Here is a 12,138-nt window from a genome sequence, read left to right as displayed (position 1 = left end):
GAGACAGAGCATGAACGGGGGAGGGGCAGAGAGAGAGGGAGACACAGAATCGGAAGCAGGCTCCAGGCTCTGAGCCATCAGCCCAGAGCCCGACGCGGGGCTCCAACTCACGGACCACAAGATCATGACCTGAGCCGAAGTCGGACGCTTAACCGACTGAGCCACCCAGGCGCCCCTCTTATTTAAATGTCGGGTAGAATTCCCCTGGGAAGTGATCTGGCCCTTGACATTTGTTTCTTAGATTTTTTTTTAATGTTTATTTATTTAAGAGAGAGATGGAGAGAGTGAGCAGGGAAAGGGTCAGAGACAGAGAGGGAGAGAGGGAATCTGAAGCAGGCTCTGTGCTGTCAACATGGAACTCAATGCAGGGCTTGATCTTATGAACCCTAAGATATTGACCAGAGCTGAAGTCAAGAAGCAGATACTTAGCTGAATCAGACACCCAGGTGCCCCTGTCAAGAGATTTTTGATTACTGATTCAATTTCTTTGCTAATTATGGGTCTGCTCAAATATTCTATTTCTTCCTGTTTCAGTTTTGTTAGTTTGTAGATTTCTAGGAATTTGTCCACTTCTTCCAGATCAGCCAGTTTGTTCACATATAATCTTTCATAATATTCTCTTATAATTGTTTGTATTTCTGTGGTGCTGGTTGTGATCTCTCCTCTTTCATTCATAATTTTACTTATTTGGGTCCTTTCTCTTTTTGATAAGTCCAGCTAGGGGTTTATCAATTGTATTAATTCTTTTGAAGAACCAGCTCTTAGTTTCATTTATCTGTTCTACTGATTTTTTTTGTTTCTACATTATTTCTGCTCTAATCTTTATTATTTCCCTTCCTCTGCTGGCTTAAGGCCTTATTCGCCACCATTCCTTTTCTAGCTCCTTTAGGTATAAGGTTATTTTATGTATTTGAGACTTTTATTGCTTCTTGAGGTAGGCCTGTATTGCAATATACTTCCCTCTTAGGACTGCCTTTGCTGCATCCCAAAGGTTTCGGACTGCCATGTTTTCATTTTCATTTGCTTCCATGTACTTTTTATATTTTCTTTAATTTCCTTGTTAACTCATTCATTCTTTAGTAGGATGTTCTTTAACCTCCATGTTATTTGTGGTCTTTCCAAATTTTTTCTTGTGGTTGACTTCAAGTTTCATACCGTCATGGTCTGAAAATATACATGGTATAATCTCCATCTTTTTGTTCCTGTTGAGGGCTGATCTGTGACCCAGTATATGATATATTCTAGAGAATGTTCTGTGTACACTCGAAAAGAATGTGTATTTGGCTGCTTTAGGATGAAATGTTCTGAATATATCTGTTAAGTCCATTCAGTCCAGTGTGTCATTCAAAGCCATTGTTTTCTTGTTGATTTTCTGCTTAGATGATCTGTCCATTGCTCTAAGTGGGGTGTTAAAGTCCCCTACTATTATGGTATTATCATCAATAAGTTTCTTTACATTTGTGATTAACTGATTTATATATCTTCAAGTTGGGGGGCATATATTTACAACTGTTAGATCTTCTTGATAGAGAAACTCCTTAATTATGATACAATGCCCTCTTAATCTCTTGTTACAACCTTAGGTTTAAAATCTAGTTTGTCTAAGTATGGCTACTCCGACTTTCTTCTGATGTCCATTAGCATGATAGATGGTTCTCCATAACCTTACTTTTTTAATTTTTTTAATTTTTTTTATTACTACAGTTTTTTTGAGAGTGATATAAAGCACAAGTGGGGGAGGGGCAGACAGAGAAGGAGACACAGAATCCGAAGCAGGCTCCAGGCTCTGAGCTATCAGCACAGAGCCCGTCATGGGGCTTGAACCCACAAACTGTGAGATCATGACCTGAGCCAAAATTGGACACTCAACCGACTGAGCAGGCGCCCCATCCACCCTCTCACTTTCAATCTGCAGGTGACTTAGATCCAAAATTAGTCTCTTGTAGGCAGCATATACATGTATCTTGTGGCTTTTCTCTTCCATCCACTCTGAGATCTTACGTCTTTTGATTGGAGCCATTTAGTCCATATACATTCCGAGTAATTATTCACAGATATGTATTTAGTGCCATTGTATTACCTGTAAAGTTGGTATTTCTGGTGATGTTCTGTTCCTTTTTAGTCTTTGTTGTTTTTGGTCTTTTTCCCCCCCAAAGAGTCCCTTTAATAGGGGTATCTGGGTGGCTCAGTCAGTTAAGTGTCCGACTTTTGGTTTCAGCTCAGGTCATGATCTCACAGTTTGGGGGTTTGGGCCCATCAGGCTCTGTTCTGGCAGCACAGAGGCTGCTTGGGATTCTCTGTCACCCCCTCTCTCTCTGCCCTGCCCCTCTCTCAAAGGAAATAAATAAACATTTAAAATATATATATATTTCTGGGGCGCCTCGGTGGCTCAGTCAGTTGAGTATCCGACTTCGGCTCAGGTCATGATCTTGCAGTCTGTGAGTTCAAGCCCTGCATCAGGCTCTGTGCTGACAGCTCAGAGCCTGGAGCCTGCTTTGGATTCTGTGTCTCGCTCTCTCTCTGCCCCTCCCCCACTCATGCTCTGCCTCTCTGTCAAAAAAAAACATTAAAAAAAAATTTTAATATATATATATTTCTTACAATGCTGGTTTAGTGGTCATGATGAACTCTTTTAGTTTTTGTTTGTCTGGTAAACTCTTTATCTCTCCTTCTATTCTGAATGACAGTCTTGCTAGATAAAGTAGTCTTGGATACATATGTTTCCCATTCAGCATGTTGAATATATCCTGCCACTCCCTTCTGGCCTGCCAAATTTCTGGAACAGATATACTGAGAACCTTATCTGTTTTCCCTTACAGGTGAAGGGCTTTCCTTTCCCTTGCTACTTTCAGAATTCCTTCCTTGTCTATGTATTTTGTGTATTTGACTATGATATGTCTTGGTAATGGCTGGCTTTTATTATATTTAATGGGAGCTCTCTGTGCTTCTTGGAATTTGATGTCTGTGTCCTTTCCAGACTGGGGAAGTTTTCAGCTATAATTTGCTCATATAAACCTTCTGTCCCTTTTTCTGTCTCTTCATCTTCTGGGACTCCTATGATATGAATGTTACTACACTTTAAGGAGTCGCTGAGTTCCCTAAGTCTACATTCATGACCCAATACCTTTGCTTCCCTCTTCTTTTCAGCTTCATTATTTTCTATAATTCTATCTTCTATATCACTGACTCATTCTCTGCTTCATTCATCCTCATTGTCATGGCATCCATTCTAGTTTGCATTTTGGTTATAGCATTTTTAATTTCAGCCTGACCAGTTTTTATTTCTTTTATCTCTGCAGTAAGGGATTCTCTAGTGTCTTCTATGCTTTCCTCAAGTCCACTTAGTATCCTTTTAACTGTTTTAAATTCTAGTTCAAGCATCTTACTTACCTCTGCATTGACTAAATCCCTAGCCGTTACTTCTTCCCATTCCTTCTTTTGAGGTGAATTCTTCCATCTTGTCAAATTATCAAGGTCACTGCTTTTTTGTTAGTAAAGCCTGTTTTATTCCTGCTCCTGAGAGTAATAGCTATATTAAGAAGAGAACCAAAAACTACCAAACAAATAAAATTAAAAGGGAAGCTAGTTCTTTTGTGTGTTTTGGTCTGCTTGTTAAAAGCAAAATTAGATCGTAGGTGTACTTGGGTCTGCTTATGAAAAGAAGCTAGATCAAATAAATAAAATAATAATAAATACATTAAAAATAAAAAATGCTTTTCCTGTAACCCATTAAAAAGAAAAAAACCCAGGAGCGCCTGGGCAGCTCAGCTGGTTGAGCATCTGACTTCAGCTCAGGTCATGATCTTGCAGTCCGTGAGTTCAAGCCCCCGTGGGGCTCTGTGCTGACAACTTGGAGCCTAGATCCTGCTTCAGATTCTGTGTGTGTGTGTGTCTCTCTCTCTGACCCTCCCCCACTCATGCTCTGTCTCTCTTAAGAATAAACATTAAAAAAAAACCCAAGGGACACTAGATCCTGTTTCCCCTACAGCCAAACCTTTGCAGCACTCAATGATCAGTAGACTTGGTACAAGCCAGGGGTTTGTGCTGGTCTTCTGGGAATGGGGCCTGCTGCACTGATTCTCAGGAGGTCTTGTCCTAGTGGAGATGCACCTGCAGGATGCAGGGGGGCGGGACTTGATGTAAGTGGCTCCAGCCTCTACTTGCTGGCACTGTTTTACTCATTGACATGGGTCAGGGCTCATGAATGGGAGAGAAAATGGGAGTTTCCCCGCTCTCTCATCTTAAGACAGGAGCTCCTGCCTGCCACTACGTAGGAAGCCCTCACAGAAGAGCAAAACAATCAACCCTCCTGTGTCCCCAGCTTCTGTCAGATCCCTGCCTTCACCTGGTGTGTGTCCAAGTTGTCTGTCTGCCAGGTGGCACAGCATCCCATGTTTTAGCTCAGGTTTAGCTGGGTTTCAAAACTCCAAATTTCAGAGACCCTATGACACAGACCTGCGCTGATCTTCTAAGGGAGAGTCTTATTGCATTGTAGCCAATTGCTGGTTTGTCCCAGAAAATGATCACACAAGTGCATAGCAGCTTAGAGTTTATGGTAAAGTGCAACAGAAAGCCAGCACCAAGGCTTGCTGCCCTCAGCTGGAGGCCCTGTTTCTCTGCTGGTGAATGGGGCAGCTCAATGGCATCTGCAGGGTCTTTTGTACGCAGAGAAGTCATGCCACCTCTCCCAAATCTACACCAAGAAGGGGAATTGTTTCTCCCCATGCAACCCAGGGGATCCTCAGACCATGCTACCTACTCCTTGGTTTCTGCCCTCCTTCTCCACTGGAGCACCACCAAGTCTGCCAGGAGAGACCCTGGCAATGGCACAGACCTCCAACTTCACACTTTGTGCTCTGCCACTTATAAAAGCTTACAGTGCTTAGCTCCTCTTCTTTTCCCAGTCAATGGTTTGGGGGAAGAGTTTTCTTGTGAAATCCCCTGCACATGATGTCACTCTGTTTTCATTCTTCGTCTCTCACTCACTCACTCCTCTTCCCGTGATCAGGGCTCCCTCGCCTCCACAGTGCCCACCAAATCAACTCTCCAAAGCTCCTACCTCCACAAGGGGGTTGTTTTCCTACTTGCAGATGTGCAGTTTTGTTCTCTCAGTCCTCAGATCGATTTCTTGGGTGCTCAGAATAATTTGATATTGGGGCACCTGGGTGGCTCTGTCAGTTAAGCATCTGACTTCAGCTCAGGTCATGATCTCACAGTTCATGGGTTCAAGTCCCGTGTCAGGCTCTGTGCTGACAGCTCAGAGCCTGGAGCCTGCTTCAGATTCTGTGTCTCCCTCTCTCTCTCTGCCCCTCTCCCACTCACACTCCCTCTCTCTCTCTCTCTCAAAAATAAATAAACATTTAAAAAAGTAATTTGACATTTATCTAGTTGTGTTCAAGGGACAAGGCAAGCTCAGGGTCTCCCTACCCTCTGCCATCTTAACTCCTCCAGTAAATATTGTGTGTGTTCTGACTGCTCTACCAACCAGCCATTCCCCTGTCTCTCTCCCTCTCCTCAGACCTCCCTATTCCAAAACACAAAAATATTGAAATTAGGCCAATTAATAGCCCTCCAATGGCCCCTAAGTATTCAACTGAAAGGAAAAGTCAAGTCTCTCACTTTAAATCAAAAGCTAGAAATAATTAAGCTTAGTGAAGAAGGCATGTCGAAAGCCAATAGGCCAAAAGCTAGGCCTCTGGCACCAAACACTTAGCCAAGTTGTGAATGCAAAGGAAATGTTTTGGAAGGAAATTGAAAGTGCTACTTCAGTGAACCCACAAATTATAAGAAAGCAAAACAGTCTTATTGCTGATATGGATGACATATGCTGGATAAAAGATCAAACCAGCCACAACATTCCTTTAAGCCCCCAAATTAATCCAATTCTACAAAGGACTGGGAGGGATGAGGGCACTGCAGAAGAAAAGTTTGAAGCTAGCAGACATTGGTTTATGAGGTTTAAGGAAAGAAGACATCCATTTCCCTAATAAGTACAAGATGAAGCAGCAAGTACTGACATAGAAGCTGCAGGAAGTTATCCAGAAGATCTAGCTAAGATAATTAATGAAGGTGGCTACACTAAACAACAGATTTTCTATGTAGACAAAACAGCCTTATATTGGAAGAAGATGCTATCTAGGACTTTCATTAGAAAGCTAGAGAGAAGTCAATGCCTGGCTTAAAAGTTTCAAAGGATAGGCTACTCTCCTGTTAGGGGCTAATGCAGCTGATGACTTTAAGGTGAAAGCCAATGCTCACCTACCATTCTGAAAATTCTAGGGCCCTTAAGAATTATGCTAAATCTACTCTTCCTGTGCTCTATAAGTGGAATTGTAAAGCCTAAAAGACAGCACATCTGTTTACAACATGGTTTACTAATATTTGAGGGCCACTGTTAATACCTACCACTCAGGAAAAAGAGTCTCCTTTCAAAATATTATTCTCATTGACAATGCAGCTGATCACCCAAAACCTCTGATGGAGATATCCTGCAAGATTAATATTGCTTTCATGCCTGCTAACCATCCATTTTATCCCATGGTTCATGGAATAATTTCAACTGTCAGTATTTTTATTTAAGAAATATATTTTGTCTAGTTTCTAAGGATCATGTCTCTGAGGTCAGGATTCCTGATCCAGAGACAATGGCCTGATGGGTAGCACCTGAAGGTATCATCAAGAGTAACTGAAATAAGTTGACAGCTGTAATGACATGAACCTCTGTGAGTCCCTTCTCTGTGGCATCTATGCCTATGTTTTTGAGAAGCCTTCTTTCATCCAGCAACAAGGCATTCTTCCTTGTATCAGGGTTATGATATGATTGCTCAAGCCCAATCTGGGACTAGGAAAACAGCCACTTTTGCCACATTGATTCTGCAACAAGATGGAATTGAATCTAAAGACTACACAGGCTTCGGTCCTGGCACCGACTAGAGAGTTAGCTCAGCAGATACAGAAGGTAGTCATGGTATTAGGATATTAATTACATGGGTGCCCCCTGCCATGCCTGCATTGGGGGGGACCAATGTACATTCTGAAGTGCAGAAGCTGCAGATGGAAGATCCCCATAACATCATGGGTACCCCAGGTCATGTGTTTGATATGCTTAACCAGAAACACCTGTCTCCCAAATACATCAAGTAGTTTGTACTGGACAAGTTGATGAAATGGTTTTTTCATTTTTTTAATTTACATCCAAGTTAGTTAGCATATAGTGCAACAATGATTTCAGGAGTAGATTCCTTAATACCCCTTACCCATTTAGCCCATCCCCCCTCCCACAACTCCTCTAGTAACCCTCTGTTTGTTCTCCATATTGAAGAGTCTCTTATGTCTTGTCCCCCTCCCTGTTTTTATATTATTTTTGTTTCTCTTCCCTTATGTTCATCTGTTCTGTGTCTAAGTCCTCATATGAGTGAAGTCATGTGGTATTTGTCTTTGACTAATTTCCTTAGTATAATACCCTCTAGTTCCATCCAGCTGATGAAATGTTAAGCCGCGGATTCAAGGACCAGATCTATGACATATTCCAAAAGCTCAACAGCAACACCCTGGTGGTTTTGCTGTCAGCTACAATGCCTTCCAACATGCTTGAGGTGACCAAGAAGTTCATGAGGGACCCCAATCAGATTCTGTTCAAAAAGGAGGAGTTGACCCTGAAGGGTATCCACTGGTTCTACTTCAATGTGGAAGGAGAGGAGTGGAAGCTGGACACATTGTGTAACTTGTATGAAACCCTGACCATCATGCAGGCAGTCATACTCATCAACACCCTAAGAAAGGTTTATTGACTCATTGAAAAGATGTACACCAAAGACCCCACCATGTCTGCTATGCACAGAGATATGGAATGCGATGTTAAATGAGATGTTATCATGAAGGAGTTCACTCTGGCTCTTAGCAGAGTATTGATTACTACTGATTTGCTGGCCAGAGGCATTGATGTGCCACAGATTTCTTTAGTCATCAAGTATGACCTTCCCACCAACAGGGAAAATTATATCGACAGAATCAGTCCTGGTGGACAATTTGGCCATAATGGTGTGGCTATTGACATAGTGACAGAAAAAGACAAGAGGATTCTTCAATATAGGGAAACCCTCCACAACACCTCCATTGAGGAGATGCCCCTCAATGTTCCTGAACTCATCTAAGGAACTGTCCTGCTACCTAGCCCTACTGAGGGTTCAGTCCATGGGGGGCTTAAGAGGAGCAGGAGAGGGGAGGGAAGGGAACCAAGGGATGGACATCTTGCCATTTTTTTCTTTTTTTCTTTGAATAAGCGTCACTTTTTGAGGCAAAAAAAAAAAAAGAATTTTGTAAGGTTACAGCTTCCATAGATAGTGGTTCCTTTATCTGGACAAAGTAAATTGAAAAAGTTCTGGAAAGAATTCATAATTCTAGATGTCATTAAGAACTTTCGTGATTCACAGGAAGAGGTCAAAATATCCATATGAACAGGAGTTCGAAAGCAGCTGATTCTAACCATCATTGATGACCTCGAAGGATTCAAGACTTCTGTGGACAAAGTAACCACAGATGTGATGGAAATAGCAAGAGAGCCAAAATTAGTAGTAGAGTCTGAACCTGTGATCGAATTGCTGCAATTTCATGATAAAACTTTTTTTTTAATGTTTATTTTTGAGAGAGAGAGCATGAGTGGGGGAGGGGTAGAGAGAGAGAGGGAGACACAAAATCCAAAGCAGGTTTTAGGCTCCGAGCTGTCAGCACAGAGCCCAACGCAGGGCTCGAACCCACGAACCATGAAATCATGACCTGAGCCAAAGTCTGATACTCAACCGACTGAGCCACCTAGGCACCCCTCATGATAAAACTTTAACACTGGAATTGCTTCTTATGGATAAACAAACTGGTTTCTTGAGATGGAATCCTCTCCTAGTGACAATGCTGTGAAGACTGGTGAAATGACAACAAAGGATTTAGAATATTACATCAACTTCATTGATAAAGAAGCAGCAGGATTTAAGACACTGACTACAATTCTGGAAGAAGTTCTACTGTGGGTAAAATGCTATCAAACAGCATCCCATACTACAGAGAAAAATCATTTGTAAAAAGAAGAGTCAATGCAGCAAACTTCACTGTTACCTGATTTAAAGAAATTGCCACAGACACCCAACCTTCAGCAGCCACCACTCTAATCAGTCAGCAGCTGTCAACATCAAGACCCTCCACCAGCAAAAATATTATAATTTGCTGAAAGCTCAGATGATAGTTAGCATTTTTTTAGCAATACAGTATCTTTTAATTTTTGGAGGGAGACTCTAAATGCTTTTTATTTTTTTAAGTTTTTATTACAATTCCAGTTAACATATAGTGTAATAGTAGTTTCAGGTGTACAATATAGTGGTTCAATACCTCCATATGACACCCAGTGGTCATCACAACAAGTGCACTCCATAATCCCCATCACCTATTTAACCCATCCCCCCAACTACCTCCCCTCTGGTAGTTTGTCCTCTCTAGTTAAGAATCTGTTTCTTGCTTTGCCTCTCTCTTTTTTTCCTTTGCTCGTTTGTTTCTTAAATTCCACATACAAGTAAAATCATACAGTATTTGTCTTTCTCTGACTTAAGGGATGTCCACTGTTTAATACACATAATTTTACTACACACTTAATACACTATAGTGCAAACATAACTTCTATATGCACTAGGAAACCAAACAATTCATTTGACTCACTTTATTGTGATATTCAGTTTATTGCAGTGGTCTGGAAACCAAACCGGCAGTATCTCCAAGGTATGCTTGTACTTCTTTTCTTGATTTATGGAACAAAGCTCCCAAAGCAATGTCAAATAAAACTTACAGGGGCGCCTGGGTGGCTCAGTTGGTTGAGCATCCAACTTGGCTCAGGTCATGATATCACAGTTCATGGGTTCGCGCCCCACACTGGGCTCTGTGCTGACAGCTCAGAGCCTGTTGGATTCTGTGTCTCCCTCTTGCTCTGCTCCTCCCCTACTCACGCTCTGTCTCTCTCTCTCTCTCTCAAAAATAAATAAACATTAAAAAATAAAAAAAAACTTATAAAGGCAGATGTTCTTATTTTGTTCCTGAAGTTTGAAGGGAAACATTCTATGTTTCATTATTAAGCATAATGTCAGATGTGGGTTCTTCATATGTGCCTTTTATTAGATTGGTAAATCCAGCATTATATAAAATACATACATTGTATAAATCTATATAAATTATTTGCTTATATCAAGAGTTTTTACATCTATAATCATAAAGGATATTGGTCTATAATTTTCTTTTAATCTTATTAGGGTTTTAGATAAAAGTTACACTGGCTTCATAATGAGTTAGGAAATGTTTCACCCTCTTTTGCTTTTGAAAAGCATGTTTCACAGAATTCACACATGAAACCATTTGGGACTTGAGTCTTCTTTGTGAGAAAATTATTTTATTAGAAACTGAAGTTATTTAATTTAGTATCACTCTATTTCTTCCTGTGTCAATTTTGTTCAAATGTGCCTCTCAAGAATTTAAGTAAAATGATTCATAATATTCTCTAATGTTCTCTCATTATGAATGTTTTATTTAATTTAGTCTTACTAAGAACTTATCATTTTTATTAATCCTTTTAAAAAATCACTTTTAGTTTTACTAGTTTTCTCTAGTCTCCATCCATTTTCTACTTAATTGATTTCTGCTCTGATTTTTTTATTTCATTCTATTTTAATTTGCTATTGTTTTTCTATTTTCTCCAGTAGGTACCTTGGATTATTCACTTTAAATCTTTCTTGCCTTCCAACCACTCTGGAAAACAGTATGGAGGGTCCTCAAAAAGTTAAAAATAGAACTATCCTACGATCCAGCAATTACACTACTATTTACCCAAAGGATACAAAAATACTCATTCAAAGGGATATGTGCACTCCAATGTTTACAGCAGCAACATCCAAATTATGGAAAGTGCCTAAATCTCCATCGACTGATAAATGAATAAAGAAAATGTGGTATATCTATACAATGGAATATTACTCAGCCATAAAAAAGAATTAAATCTTGGAGTGCTTGGGTGGCTCAGTCAGTTAAGCATCCAACTCTTGATTTCAGCTCAGGTCATGAGCTTGCAGTTCATGGATTTGAGCCCATCAGGTTCCATGCTGACAGTGCAGAGCCTGCTTGGGATTCTCTCTCTCCCTCACCTTCTGCCACTCCCCACTTGCAAAATTCACACACCCTCTCTCTCTCTCTCTCTCAAAACAAATAAATAAACTTAAAAAAAATTAAATATTGCCATTTTCAACAATGTGGATGGAGCTAGAGAGTATTATGCTAAGTGAAATAAGTCACAGAAAGACAATTACCATATGATTTTACTCATGTGGAATTTAAGAAACAAAACAAATGAACATGGGGGGGAGAAGAGGCAAATCAAGAAACAGACTATTTTAAGTTTATTTATTTTGAGAGAGAGAGAGAGAGAGAGACAGAGAGAAAGTGAACATGAGCAGGGGAGGGGCAGAGAGAGGAGGAGAGAGAGAGAGAATCCCAAGCAGGCTCCTCCCTGTCAGTGTAGAGCCCAACATGGGGCTCAATCCCATGAATCATGAGATCATTCCCTGAGCCAAAATCAAGAGTCAGACACTTAACCAACTGAGACACCCAGGCACCCACAGACTTTTAACTATAGAGAACTGATACTTGCTAGAGGGGAGGTGAGTGGGAATGTGTTAAATAGGTGATGGCTATTAAGGAGGGCACTTGTTGTGATGAGCACTGGGTGCTGTATGTAAGTGATGAATCACTGAACTCGACACCTAAAACTAATACTACACTGTATTTTACCTAATTAGAATTTAAATAAAAACTTGTAAAGAAAAAAATCTTTCTTTCTTTCCAATATAAGCATTTAAAACTTCCCCACTATGAAAGTGGATGATGGACACTGAAGAGGGCACCTGTTGGGATGAGCACTGGGTGTTGTATGGAAACCAATTTGACAATAAATCTCATATTAAAAAAAATAAAAAATAAAAAAAATAAAACTTCCCATGATGTGACAAGAAGAGCAGTCACCCCTGCGCAATTCCCCCTGAAAGTCCAGAACCTCACCTTATGTCAGATAGACCCTGAATGAGTCTCACAGAGACACTCTCACAGCCTAGAGCA

At 40.6% G+C, this 12,138-nt stretch overlaps 1 protein-coding gene and 1 pseudogene across 4 annotated transcripts in view; one reads left to right on the top strand and one right to left on the bottom strand.

Moving 5' to 3' along the window:
- The window catches only part of DOCK3 (dedicator of cytokinesis 3), a 597,071-nt gene that overhangs the window by 537,482 nt on the left and 47,451 nt on the right, over positions 1–12,138 (bottom strand). The gene's annotated exons all lie outside the window — the stretch shown is intronic.
- LOC132675645 (eukaryotic initiation factor 4A-I pseudogene) lies at positions 5,998–8,153 on the top strand (annotated as a pseudogene).

The sequence above is a fragment of the Panthera onca genome, chromosome A2 (genome assembly GCF_046562875.1).
Source record: "Panthera onca isolate mPanOnc1 chromosome A2, mPanOnc1 haplotype 2, whole genome shotgun sequence".
NCBI classification, from domain to species: Eukaryota; Metazoa; Chordata; class Mammalia; order Carnivora; family Felidae; genus Panthera; species Panthera onca.
This window is presented reverse-complemented; position numbering and strand designations above follow the sequence as displayed.